Source organism: Dunckerocampus dactyliophorus, chromosome 1 (genome assembly GCF_027744805.1).
Source record: "Dunckerocampus dactyliophorus isolate RoL2022-P2 chromosome 1, RoL_Ddac_1.1, whole genome shotgun sequence".
Lineage (NCBI taxonomy): Eukaryota > Metazoa > Chordata > Actinopteri > Syngnathiformes > Syngnathidae > Dunckerocampus > Dunckerocampus dactyliophorus.
Genome location: NC_072819.1, coordinates 33,609,410 through 33,630,622, shown reverse-complemented (window position 1 = coordinate 33,630,622; position 21,213 = coordinate 33,609,410). Strand labels below are relative to the sequence as shown.

At 41.2% G+C, this 21,213-nt stretch overlaps 1 long non-coding RNA gene across 1 annotated transcript; it reads right to left on the bottom strand.

Annotated features, from left to right (window-relative positions):
• Window positions 1-1,364: 1,364 nt before the first annotated feature.
• On the bottom strand, window positions 1,365-10,023 carry LOC129189756 (uncharacterized). Its single transcript, XR_008572872.1, has 3 exons — window positions 9,431-10,023; window positions 2,541-2,601; window positions 1,365-2,465 (listed from the first exon to the last, which is right to left on the bottom strand). It is a non-coding gene; the product is annotated as an uncharacterized LOC129189756 (long non-coding RNA).
• Between the last annotated feature and the right edge of the window lie 11,190 nt (window positions 10,024-21,213).

Genomic DNA, 21,213 nt, shown 5'->3' with positions numbered 1-21,213 from the left:
CCCGCCCCCAAAAAAATCCCAAGAACGTTCCCGTGTGGACAGGGCCTAAGTCTTGCCCTGTCTGCAGGTCATCTGAAGGACAAACGTCTTCCAGTCCAGGCCTGCCTGTGCAGACTGGGATTCTCCTTGCCTCTAGTTCTTTTATTGGCTTGCTTGTCTGCTCATGAAAACCTGTCTACTGCATTTTGGCACCTCTCAAAAGCAGTCACACAGTGGTCACTTTTTTGTTGTTTATTGCCTCTATCTAGAGCTGGCTGGTCCGTTAGGCAGTGCAGGCAAATGCCAAGGGTGCAGCAGCCGCCAGGGGGCACCACAACATTGAGAAAAAAATTCACCTTCACTATAATTACATTAAAACTGCTTCTTACTATTAACTCTTAAAATGAAAACGCTCACATTGATTCAAATATAAAGCAAATCCCAATTAATATTAATGCAAATTATTATAGCAAATAGGTCTGTGTTTTGTTTTTTTACACAGTTTTGCATATAGTTGTGAGTATTTCATATAGCTTCTGTGCCTGTAAATATACTCATCCAGGTCATTGTATTCTCAGGGCATTCAATCGATCGCAACTGGATTGTTCAGGTGGTCTTTGAAGACGTTTTGCTTCTCATCCAAGCAGGCTTCATCAGTTCATGCTCAAAGACTAGGTGGAACACACACCAGTCAGACTAGATAGGACAGCTCTAGTCTGAGAGCCTGGTGCAAGATACAATCTATTTAACCTCTAAAGGAGGAGGCAGGTCCATACAGGAATGGTTAGCTTTTTAGTGGTGTCAAATGACAATCGTTGTAGGCAATCGTACCCTTCCTAAAAGACTCAGTCATTTAGCCTCTAAGAAATAAACAAAGCATAGCCACCTTGGTTTCAGATGGGTCCATGACCAGCATTACATCTAAATGGGATTATAACGAAGGTGATACCACCCAAACGACCATCGTTGGCGGGCAGAGGCCCCACTCCATTGTATCCTAACAACTGTCATTTGACACCACTAAGAGCCAACCTGTTTGGACCTGCCTCCTCCTTTAGAGGACAAATAGATTGTATCTTGCACCAGGCTCTCAAACTGAAGCTGTCCTATCTAGTCTGAGCCGTGTGTGTCCCACCTGGTCTTTGAGCATGAACTAGACTAGAGCTGTCCTATCTAGTCTGACTGGTGTGTGTCCCACCTAGAATTTGAGCAGGAACTGATGAAGACTGCTCGGATGAATGGCGTAACATCTTCTAAGACAATCTGAACAGTCCAGTTGCGATCGATTGAATGCCCTGAGAATATAACTTTTGTATATACTCTTTTTTTGTATATAGTTATTGCATAGTGTACAGTAAATGTAGCTCATAAGGTTATTGCATGCAAACTGTGCTGAAATTTTTTGATGATGATTGCTGTATTCATAATTTATTTTATTTTTCATTTTATTGACATTATTTTTACTTTGAGGTAAGCGTATATATATAGTATTTCAAATTTTTTGGGGTTGTAATTTAAAATATGTAAATTGGCTGATTTGTCGTCGGTCCAAAGCTTTCTTTTTTCCACTAAAGATGTGAGGCTTGCTTGACGTGAGGCTGCTCCATGAATTTTCTTAGTGGATCCTGTGTTTCACCCCTCTCCTGTAGAAGGCAGTAGTGCGCGTAACTGTCTGGTAGTTGCCAAATGAATGAAGGGGAGGAAGACGATTCTACGCTTTCTACCTTTGCTTTCTACGAAGATGATGTAAGAACAAATTTCTGAAACTACACGTGTGCGCACATTTCCACTAGGTTTTATGGAAAGCCGTTCATTTCTATTGTACGTGTTTACACACACAAACAAATACACAAATACACGGGCGTGTAAATATTCCCTCTAGGGCCACGCTAAACACGACGACAGCTGTGTATTGTAGTCTGCTAGATATTATTATATTGTAAAACAGAATACTCATGGCCATTAAAATTGCGCTCAACACTTTTCATTTCAATACAGGACGAGGACACACAAGGGTGGAGTGAATTGAATTTGCAGTCTTTCCTTTTATCCACTGGAGGGCGCGCAAGACTGACCACTGGACGTATGACTCCATTACAATAAGTCGACCCACTTGTAATGTATGACTTTATTTGCATTTATTAACTTAAAGCGTCAGTTACGTGACATATGCAAACAAATGCAGACTAGTTTTGCCCAGTGATCATTAGTTGTCTATGAGCTGCTCAAGGAAGGCAATAGACTGTATAGTTATCACCTGAGCAGGGTGCAGACCCACCCACCAAACTATACAACCTACTACCTCACCCTGACAAAGCCCAGTTTAAACACACAATCACCTGCCAAGTAACATAATATACCACTTGGGAGCAAACACAGTAATGGTCACAACAATATATGTTATGTGAGTTGCTGCGTTCCATGTTCTGTGATTGGACAGTGCCACATTGTCACTTGCGCGAGGAATTGGCTGATCAAGCTGTCTCCTTGGGAAAGACAGTAGATTGTATAGTTATCTCAAAAAGAGGCTACACAACCCCCACAACTATTCAATCTACTACCTCAGGCCCAAGGGCAGCATTCTTGTTGCCTCATCGCGGTGCAGCCATCAAGGTCACCCTCCTGTAATGGTACAGAGAAACACACAATAAGGGGGATAGTGTCAAATGCATTCAGGTCAGACCAAATAAACAAAATCTTACATTCCACCTAAAAAAGTAATCATAACTGCATTATTATACTAGTAATAATACTAGAGAAAAGTTTGTTGCTTAGGTTACATCCTGAAATGGTTAAAAATCGTGACTCATCAGTGCTAAGAACTTGTCACTCCTTAAGCGATATTGGCTCCTCCTCTGCAATTAGTCAAGCTTTTTCACTGCGGATCTGAAGTTATCCGTTTGATGAAAAGATATCAAAAGCATGAGCATACATAAAAAAATAGAGCAGAAATGTGTGAAAGCCAAATAAGCTACACGCCCACACTGGCTTCCTGAGTGTCTGGCATGTGATCGCAAGAGAAAGGAAGAAAAAAGAAAAAAAAAAAACGGTCATCTCTGTGCCAGGAATTCATTTCCGTTTTTGCCAAAAACTGAGCTCATTCCAGTAGGCTATCCCTGTGTAGGCAGGCTGCTGCTGCTTAGATAAAGGTACACACACACACACGCCTGCAAACATGGCTGCCACCAGCTGCCTCAGATCGAACACAAGGCTGGGATTCTGCCCCCAAAACAAAACAAGGAAACACAAAATGGCGACTCGTCCACCGGCCATTTTAGGTCTGCATTAAAACATTGTTGGCAAATATTTGTTCCGTTATGGTGTCTCTTGATAAAGAAAGAGCTGCTGTTTTGTCTTGTGTAATGGAGACTCGATCTCGTCCCAAATGGTGAGACAAAGCCAACTCACTCAGGCGACACGGTCACAGCCACAGGAACAGAAAGCTGTAAACAGCGTATTCATTTCCTCTGTGGCTCTGCAACCTTAATCATCCACTGAAAAAGGTCGGGCAGCTAACGTGGCACAAACTGGAGGGTTAATGAGTGTCTAACCTGGGCTCACGTAGTCACAAACATCTGGTAGCTAAATGACACACATAAATTAGCATATAGCCAAACTCCAGAGACTTGGTCCAGACTAGCCCATTATTAACATGCATAGACTCTTTCAGCCTGATTCGAGGACCAGACAGGCGGAGGGTGCACTGGCATGATGCCATCCCTGTAACCGTGCCAGTGGCACATCTACAAGCTATGTTTGGCCAGGAACAAATGTCCCCTGACTGGAGCTGTGTTCCACGAAAGATGAACAGACTAATATTTATATGACACAGTGTACTAGCGGGAAAATATGGGTCAGAAGACTTAACAGGATGTTTGACTTGAGCCACGTGTCAAAACATACATAAGCCGCTGTAAAACGCATAAACGATGACCATGCGGGGGATACTGCTTTTCTGGGTTAATTGCAACTGCTTGCATCCCAGTTCATAAACAACTCTAGACTATTTTGAAGGCTGACAGTCAGTCAGTCTGATATTCTTACTGGCAGTCAAATAATGACTGGACCATTCAGCATCGTTTTAGGCTATGATTGAGATGTTGCCTGACAGCTTGTCATGATAAACTACACAAACACCGGTGAGCCAGGCGCCTGTCGTCCAACATCAATGAACTTTGACCTCACAAATGTTCTTTTAGAAAGTCTTTCCAGAAGATAGGAAGCCATTACAACTGTAAAGATGGAACAGACTACAATTTTTCTTCCATTCTTACTTCCACTACTTTTGCCCTTAGAGTGTCATTACTCGTAAAGAATCGTCCATCATCCTCCGAGTGCCTGTCCTTTTCCAAACAATTTATCTCAGCTCTTTCCCAGATGGATTTGTGAAACAATCTCTTTTGTGAGGAAAACCACCTGGCGTGTCAGTTTGCATGACACCACTGGGGCAGGCAGGTAGTTTTGTATGTCAACAGCTACACAGTAAATGTGCTTCAAGCCAGAGGGGCATCTTCCTGGATTTTGATGAACACAAAAGTAAGACACATGGTTTGTTGAATTCATCTCATTTTTCTGTCAGTTTGCCTGTCTTTGACTCTGTCGCGAATGATGACTTTATTGTGGTTTAATTACATACTGTAAAGACAAGAAACCCATAATCTGTTAGCTGGTTCTTAGTTACCTTTCAGCAATTCCCCTTTGCTGTGTCCAAACACAATATGTTGGTCATCTGATGGCAATTTCCCTGCTTTAATATGTTTCACATGTAATTTCATTTGTGGCGGCCGATGTGCTATGTTTCCTTGGGGATTTTGAAAGTTTCAGACAAATGACCACCCAAATTGTCATGTACGCTAAAGTGAAATAACTGTCAGTCTGTACCAACATAGTATAAAAGTATTAAGTTGATTAAGTTGTTTTAAACAACACTATGTCTCAGTGTCTCTGCATTGGGAAAGCATTCAGGATATGTCACATTAACGGGACGGGCATTACAAATTAGGCATGGCTATAAGTGCTACAGTATATGACATCTAAAATGTTTAAACTGTACTTGTCCCTTTCAAAAAACTGAAATAAATGAAATGAAATTATGTAACACACACAATTCAACAAGTACATTGTTTGACACTGCCTGAACGACGGTCGATCAAACTCTCCAGATCAGTTGTGTAGGAGGTGTCAAACTAAATTGCAAGGGGGCCAACACTCAAAGCCTACTTTAGGTTGTGGGCCGAACTGGAAATTACCCCCCACCTCACCCCCGCAACCTTGTATCTTTCTTCTTATTATTATCTTATTATTTATCCTGAAATTTCCGACACTTGTATTTTTCTGCATATTGAAAGTATTAAAAACCTCAAAACATACTTGTCCTTTTAACCGACACGTTGAGAGCGAAGCGCACTCATAGGCATCATCAGTGCACGCACACAGATGCTCGTTTGAAGTTTCCAACATGAAAGGACATGCCCCAATAATCCAGGCTCAAAAAACTAGTCGCATGGTCAGATTTTGAGAAAAATGTCTCATTAGCACTGCATCCTTGTGGTTGCGTTTTCATGTTGGGACAAAATGTGCATGACAATCGGTTAATTTGTTTTTATGCAGATTTTTTTTTAAACTTCACTCGTGTGAATGGACATTTTTCATTTGTTTGTTTTTTTTACATCAGAGTGGGCGAAATGTGCATTATTTTTGTGTCCATTCATTCCTGGTTGAAATTTCTACTTTCCATTAGTCCGCGGATATACGACTATGGTTGTTTTGGCGTAGTTGTTCGTTTCATTAAAGCGATTGTTGATCAACCACCTCTTCGTCTTTCTCTCAATGTCCGAGCAAACGCTACAGTATTTTGGATCAACACAAAAACGTCACAATCTGTGAGCTGTGTAACGTGGAAGAGTTTGCAGGTGTGGAATGGGCAGATTACGCATTTCCCAGCATGCTAGGCTGTAGTTAAAATGATCACTTTTGACTGTCGTATGCCTCTTTAAGGTGCTATTTTGTATAGACAGGGTGTATAAGTTAAAGTGCTGACATTTTTAGTAGTGTAAAGTTACATTATTTTGACGTTTGGTCTGAATCTGGCACCCTTATTAAGAATGGTTGTGAATTTCGTGCTTTACACAATGTTGTTTCCACTTTCCAAATGCCTGACAAGTAGCTTATACAGGAGGAATCGCTTATTTACGCAGGTTGCTGTAAGCACTTGGTGTGATAAGATCCGTGAGGCCGGCCAACTCATTGCTATTTTAAAAACAGTTCCACGGGCCTGATTAAATTGCAGCATTGGCCGGATTTGGCCCCCGGGCCTGAGTTTGACACGTATGAAGTAGGCAAATTAGATTCTTATGTGTTTCAGTTGTAATGTGAAATGCTTGGAACAAATACAATAAGAGGACCACCAGACGAGTGAGGTGCAGTGAGGTTCATGGCTGCTGAGGCAATGACTATTTCCAGGAACGCCCCCTGCAGGTGTGGCAGAGTACTGTCTGCCTCACCTGATGACTTTTGTCTGCAGCTTTATTGTCCGATGAGCGAGAAATAATGATATCACACACTTACATTAAGGACATTACACAGCCTGTAGAAAGTAATGGTGTGTAATAAATCTTTCTGCAAAGATTATATTGGCAACATGCCGAGAAACATAAACTGGCAACCCAGTTTACGATTGATTGTGCATTCAGAGGCTCAGCTCGGCTCGCCGCTGCCACACCTCGGGTTAATGTCCCGTGTTTGATCAAGAAATGTGAAATTGCAGCGGATTTTACTCAAGAAAATGTTAAAAATTATTGGAATTATTTTGAAAATGCATTTCTAACACAAATTATTGGACAAATGTAACAAATTTGTATTTATTTTGTTATTGTTAGGTTTTTATTTTTCATGGCTACAGGTGATCACCACATGTCACTACGCCAGATTACCGCTACAGCTTCTTGAGTGTGTCTTTCCCAATCTTGTTGTTTCTCTCTAACCTTTGTTCCAAGTATGGGCAGTGTCTGTGTGCCTGGCAGAATCTCAATGAGGGAGGGAAGAAGGAGGGGGCGGGGGAGTCAGAGTTGGCAGAGGAAGAATGCCACATAATTGGATGAATGAAGAATCCCCACTGTTAACATGACCAAAATGGAGGCGTCTGTCTTGGCTTGTCATTGTGCATAGTCCAGAGTTACCATACTGACCTTATATTGTAGTTTGTCCGTCTTTCCCATTCACTGTGGAATGCCTAGTTTCAACATTTAAGGAAAGGAAGTGCTGAGCTTCCTCCATGCCCACTTGGCATGGCGCCTGCTCCTAATAGTCTTTATATCCTCATTAAACAGTCTCAAACACACTTGTGCTCACAAGGAAGCATGAGCATAATGCACGTTCTCAACCATAATGACATAGTCGTTTGACTCAAACAGTCAGCTCAGCTCATCTTGCTTTACTACATGTTAATTACATGGAAACACTTCCAATGCTTTGCGAAGTCTTGCTCGACAGAAGGCTTCACACGCCGATGTGAGACTGAAGGATACAAATGCTAGGCAAACATCTCAGCCAGGACATTGGATGGAAAAGATAGCGTGAGTCAGATAACGTGGGAGTAAAGGCTCTGTTGTGTTCACTACCACACTGCCCCACCATCCTTTTAAACATACATACTTGTAAGTCTGTAAGTAAGTGGGTCTGTATTTTTAAAAGTTGGCAGAGCAAACACTTTGGACTCAGATGGTCTTTTATTTATGTGACCTTGACAGTTTAATTTGCAATGACAGAGTTTTGTGTAAGAATTGTTTATTATTTTATATATTTTATCTCCTCTGTTCAGCCTATATATCCATTTTATGATACCCCAATAAAATGTGCAGTTACCATGGTTTCAGTGTTTCTGATGGCACGGATGCCTGGCCTGATGGCATGTTGCTACACGCCCACATGTTTCTGCACTGATGCTTCGCAGTGTAGGCCGTGCACACTCGCACACATACAGTATTTACACAAATGTATGGCATGAATAGCACGACACAGCTGCAGCTTCCTGTGTTGGACCAAAAACTTCCTGTCGCCTTGCTGCAAACAGTGACAGGCCAGCCAAGATATGAACCAATCAGCTTTGAGCAGGAAGTTAGCCTGACTGCCGCACGGAGAAACATAATAAGGAAACACTCATAAGTTCATCTAAGGATACGAGAGGGGGCGGGGAGGGAGCTCTACCACTCCCATCTCTCTTCCTATCTCATGCACCCATGTTGTCTCTCTTTTTCTTCAGCTTCTCGCTGAGCATTTTCCTCTCATCTTTCCCCCTTGATGACGTTCATAAAATGATTGCCTTATAAATGTGTTCTCATCTTAAGGAATTCATTTGCATTTTAATGCCAAAATTGAGCAATTGACGGGGGCTGATGTGATGGTATCCACAGTAATAGACCCACAAACTGAACCGAGAGGCATGGCGCTTGCCCTTATTTGCAGTTTCTTAAACACAAGGCATCACGGCACCATCTTGCCACTAAATGCTATTGAGACTAAAGGTGCTGAAATTGTGTGTGTGTGTGTGTGTGTATACAGTACATATACTTTTTTAACATAAATTGTTGTCATCAGATTTGCCAAAAATAATCTAAATTTTACACCCCAATGGTCATGTTTTATCTTAAAAAAATGGTTGCATTTTTTTGCTCATAAAACTGGACTTGGACTTTACTGTGTCAGCTATGCTTAACCCTGACTCAGTCTTCATACCCAGTGCATGCATCAGTGACCCCCTGTGTTTAAGACAAACATTACACCCACCTTTGCCCAACTTCCAAAAGCCAGTCACTCTAGATTGTACAAAGCCCAAACGCACGTTCATTTTAAACAAAGGCCATATTGCTGAGTCAAAGAGGAAAGCGCAAACAGTCAGGGCAATGAGAAACATTGTGTTACTTATCACAGCTGCCCAAGGTGATAAGAGACCCAGCAAGCACCTCAGTTGCCCTACGTTAGTGGTCCTTCGACACGCGCCAACTCGGACTGACCTGAAGACGACAGGAGCCTCCGTGCTTTGGCCATGCATTTGAAAGGTTACCGAGCAGGACCTGTACTTGCTTCAACATATGGACAAAGTGATACCTGTTCACGACGGAAAGCCACAGAAAGATTGTTCACCACCTGGTCTGAGCCCCGTCCTCTCACAACAGAGAGGCAGGGGAAAAAGAACACGAAAAAGGAGAGCCAAGAGAGTGTGAAAGGCAGAAGATGGTCAATAGGGAGTCAAGGAGTCCCTCTGAGGGCGACAAAAGTTTCTCTTACTATGCCCATGGAGTCAAAATGGCGGTGTGCGGCGTGGCAGCTGACGATGCCAAACGTGTTTACCGGACGAAGATTGTGATAAAGGACAGAGGAAGTAGGAGAGTGACATTATAGGGCGCAGTTAAAAAGACAGCAAGAGGTGTTTCAGGATAAAAAGGAAAAATACCTGGAGCCTGTATCTGAGCGGCGGCCTGGGCCGGAGGACTGGAGGAGAAGAAGGCCGTGATGGCGGGAAGAAGGGAAAAGAGAGGAGTAGAGCACACCCTCTGAGAGCGACACCCCTTTTTCCCACAATCCCCTCCTCCTGGCGTGAGTGCGTCTGTTCATGCACAGGGTGACAGAGGGACGTCTGCTCTCTCATAGCCCTACAAACACACATCCGAAACGCACACATTGTGCACAAGGAACAGAAGAGGGTGCCTAGAGAAGCTCACAACACGACGTCGAAAAAAGAAACAGAAACAACAACACAACAGACGCTGGACAGTTCCATCCACATTATCAATTCGCCAGCCTTTGGATCGCCCTCTGCTCTGGCCTGTGCTGTGTTTGCCTCCGTCTGCCTGCCCACTTTGGCACTGCTGCCAAGAGGGAAGGAGAGTGAAGGGAGGGCGGGTGGAGAGACAGAAAGAGGAAGGGAGGGACATGCTGTTGTGAGAGAGGACGAAAAGAAAGAGAAGGATTCGGAGAGGGGGGAAAAGTAGAAAGAATTGTCACATGAATTGCTGTGAGCAGATATAGTGACACAAAACAGCGGGACAGCAGCTGGGAGCATTTGTATGTTAATCATTCGAGACACACCTCGCCCTGTTCTGCCCGTACACTATCCTGCAGCAAAAGACAGATGGCAAGAGAGACGGCCTCGCGCCACATTGTTCACCCTCCACATATTCGCTGTGACCAACAGGGCAGCGATGCCCACACTGCCTTTTGTGTCAAACGATAAACAGATGGACATTTGTGGTCAAGATTGCTAAAAAGTGAACTTCAACATCCATTCACTGCATTCTTGCTTCTAGTCATCCACACGGCCTGGGAGGAGTTTTACAGGGTATTCAGTCAAAAGAATCAAATAAGTGATGTCAAGAAATTCCAAATTGTAACCAACAAAAGCGTTAAATGCAGCGAGCAGTCGTCGCTTCTGAATGACCTCAATTATTAGTGGAAACATAAATCCACCTTCTCTGTGCCTGTCTGCGGGCCAATCACTGACCATCAAGCGTATGTTCTTATGCTTGGCCAACCAATCTGAGCTCACGGCGGCACTGACATCATTTTAAAAAATTCAGAAAGCAGGAAAGCGTTGTTTTTTTCCCTACTTTTAACAACCACTTGACAAAAATCCACTTGAAACACACTGTACTGTAAAATACATGCAGGGTTCTCCCATTTTTAAAGCACTCACCCAGGAGATAACACAGAAAACACTGGTCCATTTTCTCTGCTTAAACTCCATGTGAGTCGTTTCTCAGAGATAGGACACACACACACACACACACACACCGCTGTACTGTACTGAAACACACACACACAAACATGTGGAACTAACAATCCAGTTCTTCCATGCTCACATTCAGCCAGCAGCTTGGACAGCCCCTCAAACCTGACGTCACATCTCCTTTGTTGTTTATGAATTTATTTCTCTCTTCAGCTGAACTCTCTGAACCCAAAGTACCCACCCAGCTTCTCCCCTCCCCTCCTAACCTCCAGTCCTACAATTACCCCCTGCCAAAGAAGGCGGGCACATACAGTATGGCTATAACAAGGAATAAGTGCTGAGGCAGACAAACTCAGACGGGGAGGAGGAAAAAAAGGAACTCACGTGTGACTTTTTCTTATGCTCTTTTTCTTCTTCTCTTCCGGCTTGCTCTGTAAAAGTTTTAGCTGCATGGTGAGCCAGCCTCTTTTGGCACTTGTCCAACTCCTTGCTCTTACGACCCTTTGCAAGAGAGAGAAGAAGGGAAGGACAACTATAGTGACAGACGGGCTGGTATTGATAGCTACACTGACTAACCAGTGAGAATTCTTACCTCATGCACACCCCAAAAAATAGAAGGTTTGCGTTTATATAGCACAACAACGAACAATTGTGTGTTGGGTTTATTGTAAAAGACAAAACATAAAAGGTCGTGCAGAGTACTATCAGTTGGCCTTTAAAGGAAAACTGCACTTTTTGGGGGAATTTTGCCCATCATGCACAATTCTTATGTAAGACATGAACACACATCTTTCTCTTTTCTGTGTATTCTAAAGATATAAAAACAGATAAAAAGAGACAGCTCATTACACACTTAATGGGACATACCTATGCCGCCTACAAAGGCCACTATTAAAACACCTCCAAACATGGTTTTATGGTTTTATATACATGCTGTAACCATGTAATAACAGGTACATTCATGATAACATGTAATACTTACAGTATTTTGCCGTATTTTGGTTCTTTTAAGCATTACTGGAACTTCCTTCGTGGGCACTTTGATTTCACATAGCGACATAGAAATGAACGCCGACAGCTAGCATTAACTTTTCCAAACTCAAAAATAAAACCACGTTGTTGATGTTTTTTTCAGAAGGCTTTATAGGCGAAATAACTTTTTCCCATTATTGTTAGCAGTGTGTTTTTATCCGTTTTTATATCTTGAGAACGCACAGAAAAGCGAAAGACATATGTGTTCATGTCTCACATAAATATTGTTGATGAACATTTTTAAAAAGTGCAGTTTTTCTTTAAGGACTGTGACAACTGTATCTGATCACAGGGGCGTTTGCTGTTCATAACCAGGTCTCAGGGACACACTCACATTATTTCTCACGGCAATTCCACATGCAGCTCTCTTGTTTGAATGAATACATTGCAGAAACAAATTACATGCATATGTTACATTTAGTAAGTGTAATTATTTCAAGAAGTAAAAGGCCCTTTTCTTTGCAAAGGTGCAAATTTTAGTGATTTACTCTGCCCACAATGCATTTCTTTGTGACTCAATTTTCCCATGGTGAAACTTTAAAGTCGTATTACCTTTTTAGTGCATTTTGTAACGCCAGCCACGGTTGGCATATTCAGTTAGCTCAGATAAACACATTCCCCAGCCTTTCAACTATCAAAGAAAGTTTGCTGAACTAAGATGAAAATGCCAAACAGTTACTTCCTTATCCAACTTTATTATAGGAAGCACTTGACTGCCGTGACTAACTTATTATTATACTTATATTTAACTTACTACTTATTAAAACAATATAGAACAGTTCATATTATGAAACATAGTAAATGAGATTTCCATATTATAAAAAATTTATGTTTGTGTGACTGCCTCTGTCCAGCTTTGTGTTCTTAAATGTTCCGTGTATAATAAATGTGATAGTAGATTTAAAAAAAAAAATCACTAAGTTCAACAATATTACAACAGCGTGAAATAAAAATGCACTTGATGTACTACTTTTCTGACTTAGAACAATAATTACAGACGCAGATAAAATTGCTGGTACCCTTTTGTAAAAGAAAACATTATAGCCACTGAAATAACTTGAAAAAGTCACATTAGCTCTGTGTTTACAGATGCAAAAATGAAGCAAACAGAGAAAAGAACACCATACCTGCTGTGAAATATGGAGGAGACTTAGTTATATTCTGTGGCTGCTTTGCTGCATCCGGCACATGGTGTCTATAATCTGTGCAGGGTACAATGAAATCTCAAGACTATCAACATATTCTGGAGCCAAATGTGTTGCCCAGTGTCCGAAAGCCCGTCTTCAGTCAAAGGTCATGGGTCCTCCATCGGGGCGATGACCCAAAACAAATGGTCAAAAACTTTCAAGAATTCCTAAGGGCAAAACATTGGTCGATTCTGGAGTGGCCTTCTTAGAGCCCTGTTTCAAATCCAGTTGAGCGAATAGCTGAAACATGCTGTCTGGAGAAGACACTCATCATACCTGCGAGAGCCGGCGCAGTTTGCCGGTTTGTCGGCAGGTACAGGAGTTTCAATGAGAGTTATAGGAAGAGCTTGATTGCAGTAATTCCTTGTTTCTTTTTTAGGCTATCTTGAACTACAATTCAAAAACAATGCCTCGCTTTCATTCGTAAATTATAGGACAATTTTATTTCAGTGGTTCTTGGGTTTTTTTTCTTCTTTTTCATGGGGGTACCAACAATTTCGACCACTTTTGTTGAAAAAAAAAGTTTAGGATTTATTTATTTATTTATTTATTATTAAAGCAGCGACTAGTAATTATAATAAGAACCTTTCCTACCACCAATAGATAAGATAGAGATATCAAGATTCAAGATTCAAGATTCAAGAGTTTTATTGTCATATGCACAGTAGAACTAAACTAATACTCCCCATCACCCCATACTTCCTCAGGACCCCTTTACAGTATTTAATCCACATCAAAGAGAAAACATATAGCATGTATTTTATACATATACTGCATATATATATACTGTGTGTATGTATATATATATATATATATATATATATATATATATATATATATATATATATATATATATATATATATATATATATATATTATGCATGTTATTTTTTCAAATATGACTGAAATTAAACGTTTAAGGATTTTCCCGAAGGATAGGAAACTTAACTGCCTGTAAAGACCTCTTACTTTTAGGTTGATTTTGCATGTACTGTACGTGTTCTGACCATAGGCTTGACAGTTGTCTTCAAGGCAATACTGTCCTCTAGTGGCTATATGGAAGGTCAACAGCTCTATAAAAGACTCACCTCTCGACACAGACTTTGCCATGTGTTGCCACTTTTGTCTTCATGAATAGTGTTATGGTACTGTCATGTTTTTACACCTAATGCCAATAGAATCCAATCTGGTAAAATCCCAAGACACGGCCAGCAATGCAAGTTTTTAAATATTCCGCTTCCACTGATCTAATTTCAGTGACAGAAAATAGGCTAACGTGTAACTACAACTCCTGCGGGACCAATGGGATCAAATGTCAGGCTTTACTGAGCTTATTGCAAGCAATGGGGGCATGTTTTGCATAAAGTTGTAATTTAAAATCAATTTTATGTCAGTCTTGTGACAGTTCACCAAGACACAGTTACACCTCTGTTTACAAAGAATCAGTGCCTGCTTTGGAGGCGTGGCCTTGTACTCTTGTTACCCCCACGTCCTAATAGCAAGGTATTACTGTAGATGATGTCAATCATTAAACAAGGCTGGCGCAGACACAATTAAAAGCCCCTATTACAAAGTCCCAATAGGGGTATTTTGGCACAGTGAGCCTCCCTTCAGAGCGCATACATCAGTTGGGACCTTTGCTATTGACCTATAGAGCTATACAGTAGGCTCTCCTATTTTACAATGGAACTAAACATTTGTCAAAAGTAATTTTGCCTTTAAAATAGCTGAAGTTATCTGAGCAGATCTAGCACACAAAAAAAGGCATGGGTTCTTTATTCCTTTAATCTTGATGGCCAACAACGATGAAAAAAATACAAATCATTTAATAAAATATTTTTATCACGTGACTATCTATGCATTATTATACAGTATATTAAAATTAAATAGCATAAAATAAAATACAGTAACTGATGTTCATTAAAAATATAGGAATACTAGGGTGGCCGAGTGGTTAGCATGTTGGCCACACACTCAGGAGATCGGGAAGACTCCGTTGGGCATCTCTGTGTGGAGTTTGCACGTTCTCCTCTTGCATGCATGGGTTTGCTCCGGGTACTCCGGTTTCCTCCCACATTCCAAAAACATGCATGTTAGGTTAATTGGCGACTCTAAATTGTCCATAGGTATGAATGTGAGTGTGAATGTTTGTTTGTCTATATGTGCTCTGCAGTTGGCTGGCAACGAATCCAGGGTGTACCCAGCCTCTCGCCCAAAGTCAGCTGGGATAGGCTCCAGCATACCCGAGACCCTAGTAGACCCTAGACCCTATATAAGCAGTATAGAATATGGATGGATGGATGGAATAGTAGGGGTGTCACAAGATCTCAAAAGATTAAAGAGATAGTTTGGATTTTTTTACATGAAGTTGTATGACATCCCCATCAGCAGTGTAGTACCTCATGAAAAAGTGACTTACCCCCTACCTTGTCCCGTGAACCCACTTCTGGTTGGATTTTTGTGGTGAAGTTAGTTGCTGGGGCCACTTAAGTAAAGAGTTTGGCTTCTCAAAACAAGATGGCTGCAGCGCAAGCACAGCGGATGAAGATGCGAGCTTCGCAGCCATCTTCATCACACACACAACAATGGACGGGCGATAGCGCGCATTGATACAAATGGAGAGAAAGTAACGCTGAGCGATTGTGAGGTCTGATTTTTTCCAGGAGGCATTTTTGTGATGCAAATGTATTACTCTTTTGAACGCATATTGTTTTGAGAAGCCAAAGTCTTTCCTTAAGTGGCCCCACCGACTAACTGGAACTACATTCTTCATTACCAAAATCCGACCAGAACTAGGCTCACGGGACCAAGTGGGGGGTAAGTCACTGTTGATGCACTACACTGCTGATGGGGATGCCATACAACTTCATGTAAAAAAATCAGAACTATCCCTTTAAGTAGAGAGTTTGGCTTCCGCTTTCCGCTTTGAAACCTACACAACAATAGACAGGCAACAGCGCACATAAGACAGGAGAGAAAGTAACGCTGAGCGATTGTCATGTCTGATTTTTTCAAGGAGTCATTTTAACATATGTTAACATGCTAAAGTAAAACAATGGTTATGTTTTAGCACGTAGGCCTCCTGTATTTTTTAATCCCTGATATTGTTTGTTCACTTTTCAACCACAAACTTAGAAATACATTTTTCATTTGTGTCTCCAATGTTTATGTCAACATGAAAATTAATTTGTTATTTTGGTACGTATTTTTGTTGTGGTATTGAATGAAAATGACATTTTGTTTTGTTTACAACACCAATATGGTTTGTGGCTTGACAGACTATTGAAATGGTGATCTATGTAGATCGCATATGCACTCTATGGTGGTCTTTTTTTATCATAAATAATCATAGCACTACATAGAAAGACGGGACTAATGCAGTAGCGCTGATGTGATGGGAGGAGTCTGTGTCTGTGCTCAGTGTGCTGGGACCCACTGAATTTTTACGTGTGCGCGTGTCCGAGACGCCACGCCTCTTGTGTGTGTGTGCACGCGCGTCGTCCTGCGCGCGCTCATTTCATAGCAAACTCATATTTGGCATTCCGCCGTTTGAAGTCAAATACATTGTAGTAGTTTGTTGTTAACGGCCATCGGGCCAGCAAAAGTCGACGTTTACAGGCGAGCCTGGTCCAGTGGCGGCAGAGCAGCAGAGCCTTCAACAAGGTGAGTGCTTCTCCCAACAAACTTTCTTTGTTGTGCGCTGCCGTGCAACTTTCACGCCGCCTACTGCAGCCGCGTCGCCGCGCAGTGTGTGCGCCTGAAGTTTTGGGATATTTGGCGTGTTTGGCATTTTTCTCACCGCTGCTTTGCTGATTCAGGGTGTCGTGTTTGTAGGGGGTGTTGTTCCGCATTTCTCCCCTGCGTCCAGCCTTGTAATACTGGTGACTTTTTCAAAAGCGTCCCCCAACTTTACTTGAGTTGCTCGCTTAGTATTATTAGCACGCCAGCTAGCCACCTAGCATGTCCGCGCAAGCACATCAGCCGCCGCTTGTTTGGGACGTGTTTGGTTAACTTAAAGCTTTAGTAACACAGTTCTCGACAGACTTTTCAAGCTTCGTGGCATTGCCGTGATCTGTCGTCTATTGTGCTGTTATTCAGAACCCTCATCTCGCAAAGTTAGACGAATAGTATGCATTCATGTTTATGCTAGGTCTCATCTCTGCTAGTAAAGTTTTCACTCCCATGTAAAAGTGACACAACAAACAGCAAAGCCACCTTATTTCTATTTGGATTTACATTGTTAAACTAGTGAATTAATGTGGTCAGTGTATTGTTGTCGAGAAGCTGCCAGTGGCTCCTCCATACTGCGAGTGTTCTCGTTCGAGCAGAAGGTGGTTGTCGCAGTAGTGTGCGTGTCTTGTCAGCGTTTGCTGAGATCATTGCTTTATTTAGCTTTGTGCTAGCCTGGCTCCCCCACTGCACTAAACACCTGACCTTTTTGTCATGAGAACTATATAGAATGTGCAAGAAACCTGTACAGTGCATACACTCACAATGTCTATTTGCATGCATCACCTATGAAATAATTGAATTCCTAAGACATTGTTCCTTTCGTGCAACTACATATGGTGACTAAAATATTACAAAACATCTCAGTATGATGCGGATCAGTCCAACAAATGGGCAGACCCCTAATACAGAATTTGTATGTGATACCACACTTAAGACATGCCAGTCAAAGCATGAGTCGTTTTAACATACAATTACTGGAGCTGTGCAGTGACCTAGTGTTTAACATGTCAGCCTCACACACTACTTTTACATGCACTAAAAAATCTGAATTATTGCACAAATTCGGTTGAAACCAGCGTTAAAGGCCTTAATTAGACCGTGGTCAACTGTTTAAGGATGGGATTAATAACAGACTGAGATTGGAAACCAGATCCATTTACACACTTTGATCCATCAATTGATCATTGGCGTGGACATTCTATGCACGTGGCAGTCTCTGCGGGGGGATCATGGTGCTACTCTTACCAACATTTCACTTGAGAATAAATGGAAGCCTGAGGGAGGGGGTGTTTTATACCAACAAGGAGACAAATTAAAGCCACAGAAGCTGTAATAAGTCAACATTTTTAAAGTATATGGTTGCAAAAAATTTACCTTTTTAATAAACGGCAGAACATTGTAGAAGAAGTCAGACAACAGATAAGTAGACAACAACAATAACAGCGGTAGATAACATAAGAAGTACAGTATTCTCTGTCTCTTAGTTAATATATTTTAGTGTGTGACGAGAACATTCAGAGATACAATTGTCTGCTTAATCAAACTTTGGTGTACTAAGAATGGAATGCCCATTTACAACAATTTAGACAACGTCATTGACATGTAAGCCATCCATTTTCTATACTGCTTGTCCTCACTAGGGTCGCGGGTGTGCTAGAGCCTATTCCAGCTGTCTTTGGGCAGGAGGTGGCGTACACCCTCAACTGATCATTAGCCAATGACATGTAATCCATGAATTAAAAATAATACACTGCGTAGCGGAATATTTGTTTTGAAATAGTTGGTCAAAATGGCCATTTTGTTCTATGCCTCTGAGGATCATCATAACCACAAGAACCAAAGCAGATTTTAACCACACATTAAAATGTTACCAAATACATGAAAGAGCTGTGGAAAGCTGTTATCCTTTGACCTGACAGCTTCTACTAGTGACAGTAATTAGGATGTAGAATTGTCTTCCTATACCCACACAGCAAAATGAGCTGAAATAACCACAATCGTCCCCAATGTGTCAGAAGTATTTGGCCAACGATCAAGTTCGAGTTAGACAGAGTGCATGTAAAAGAGGACTTCGCATAGTGTGAAAAATGGAGAGGCCAAACGCCAACTGTTTTCATGCATGTAAACTTCTGACAGTGTGGTGATCTGGGTTCAAATCTTTGTTGGAACATCTCTGTGTGGTGTTTGCATTCATGATGGGAAGTTCGAAGCTTCTGAGAGACAGCTCTTTTGTCTCGGTCCCCAAAGATTTTATTTTGGCTCCCAGACAGGCTCTTAATTTAGGGGATATCGACATGAAACATATTCACGTCAAAACGGCAAAGTATTTTATCGTATGTGTCTATATGTGCTACAAATTATAGTCTAATTGATTTTACTGAAAACATTTTTTCGACCATTTTTTCAATAATTGTCATGAGAGGTGTACTGCACATTTGAACCATTAGATGGTACTCAAGTATAGTGTACGGTGTACCTGTGTGAGGAATTGGCTTGACACAGAAGACTGTATGTATGTTTTCGCAATGTAGGCAGCGACTGGTTGTGATAGCGCAACATTTTGCACAGTTTTGTTTATATTTGCTGACCAAACACTTCAGTAAGCGTTACTGTCAGGACGAAGGCTCCGATGTATCTACATCGGTATTTTTTTGCCCCAGTTGAGAAAACTGTCCGTATTGGTTTTGTGTGTTCGTGCGCTCACCGTGTTCATTCTGTTTAAAACTGAAATCCACTGAAAAACCGTTCCATTAATCTATTTATCGATTATCATGACAGGCCTAGTTTCAGCCTTTCATCCACACAGAAACTGCATTTTGGGTGCCATGAAACAGTATTTTTTTGAAAACGTTTTCCAGAGTGGGAAAATCTGAAAACGCCAGCTTGTCGTTTCCATGCAGACAAGCAAAATCGCTGTTTTATGAAACCGATGACGTTACCAACCCGTCGCCATACCATTACCGTCACATGACCAGAAGTGAGCTGTGATGACAAGCCAACATAATACCTGTATGATTCAACTGACATGACTCATGCTAGTCGACATTCTCCTGATATTTTGTTGTCTTATACTAGTAATTCCACTTCGTCATAAGTCTAGATGAGCATTGGGAAGCATAAGACGACTGACTTATGCGCCTGCGTTCTTTCTTCTTCTGTAGTTCAGTGTGTCACGTGGTTCCATATGTTACTGTGTAAGTGTGCCTTCTGTATTACATCATTTTCATCCATCGATCCCGCCTGGATGCAACTATTTACAAATCTATGTACAAAAATTTTTTTCAATCCACCAAAAAAAAAAAAATCGCAGGAACGTTTCCATGTGGACGGGGGGGCCTAAGTTTAATTTCTAGCCTCATATTTTAGCCTAATTTATGAATGGTTTGTGTGTTGATAAGCCCTTTTGCATTCAATGTTTTTTTGAGAGCCCGATAATTGCCCCATTTTGTGCATTTGTTCTATTACTTTTGTTGAATATTTATTCACTAATAAATAATTGCACAAAAACAAATGTGGCTTGTCTGCTCTATACATAAATCACCGTAGTGCAATATAGTAATGTTAACCACCATGACTAAGGCAATGGTAATTGTTTTGTTTTCAGTAGTATAGTATAGTAGTTTTAAGGCTACCTGCAGGGCTGAAGTATCCACAAATACAGATCACTTTTTCACCGTTATACTTTGGTATATCATTTAGTATACTTGTTAGGGTCAGCTTTAATTCATCAGATTTAAAAACACTGATGAGAAGTCATGACGGAAAGTTGTGAATGCATTAAAATGTAGCCAAATGTATTCTGTTTTTTAGCTGTTCCATCTGAGAGGCAGGGAGCAAAAATGTACATGCATTCTATGATCTTCTCACACATAACATACTGTTTACCCATTTGATTGCAGGCTAGTATTGCATCTCTCGAACCTGCAGTCACTTCACAAACGCACTATAAAATTTTGGACAACAAACTTCTTTTCTCACCATTGTCTGATATTAAACAAACTACTCAGCTGGGGAAAATGGTAAAATTTATGAAATCTATGTTTTATTTATAAAATCAGTAACTGTTTATCATCTCCCGCTCTTCAACAGTTTGTCAACATCCAAACAGCTATTCACAGCAGAACTGGATTCTGTAACAAGGGGATTGCAGGATTCCATTTATAAAAAGTGTATTTGGACAAACGGCTTTGTCCATCCGAGCGGCCACTGATTGGAACTTCACGCCCATAGCCATTAGAAATCAAAACACATACAGTATCATACATTCAAGATCCAGTGAAAGAAATTACTTATTGACAATCACAACTGCCAACACTAACTACAGACTGACCGGCACTGCTGTTATTATCCTGGCACGTATGTGTTTGTGTCTTGGTATGATGTTTTTGATTCTTGGCTCCTTTTTTTCCTATTATTAAATGGGATTAGGATGGGGATGACAGATGAAAAATTGGCGTTTGGCTAATTCTGGCATATTGACATAAATGTTTATTAATATGCACTGTCTCTGTAAATAAATAAAGTAGAGAACCCGAGAGGAAACGGCATCTTTCCAGTGTC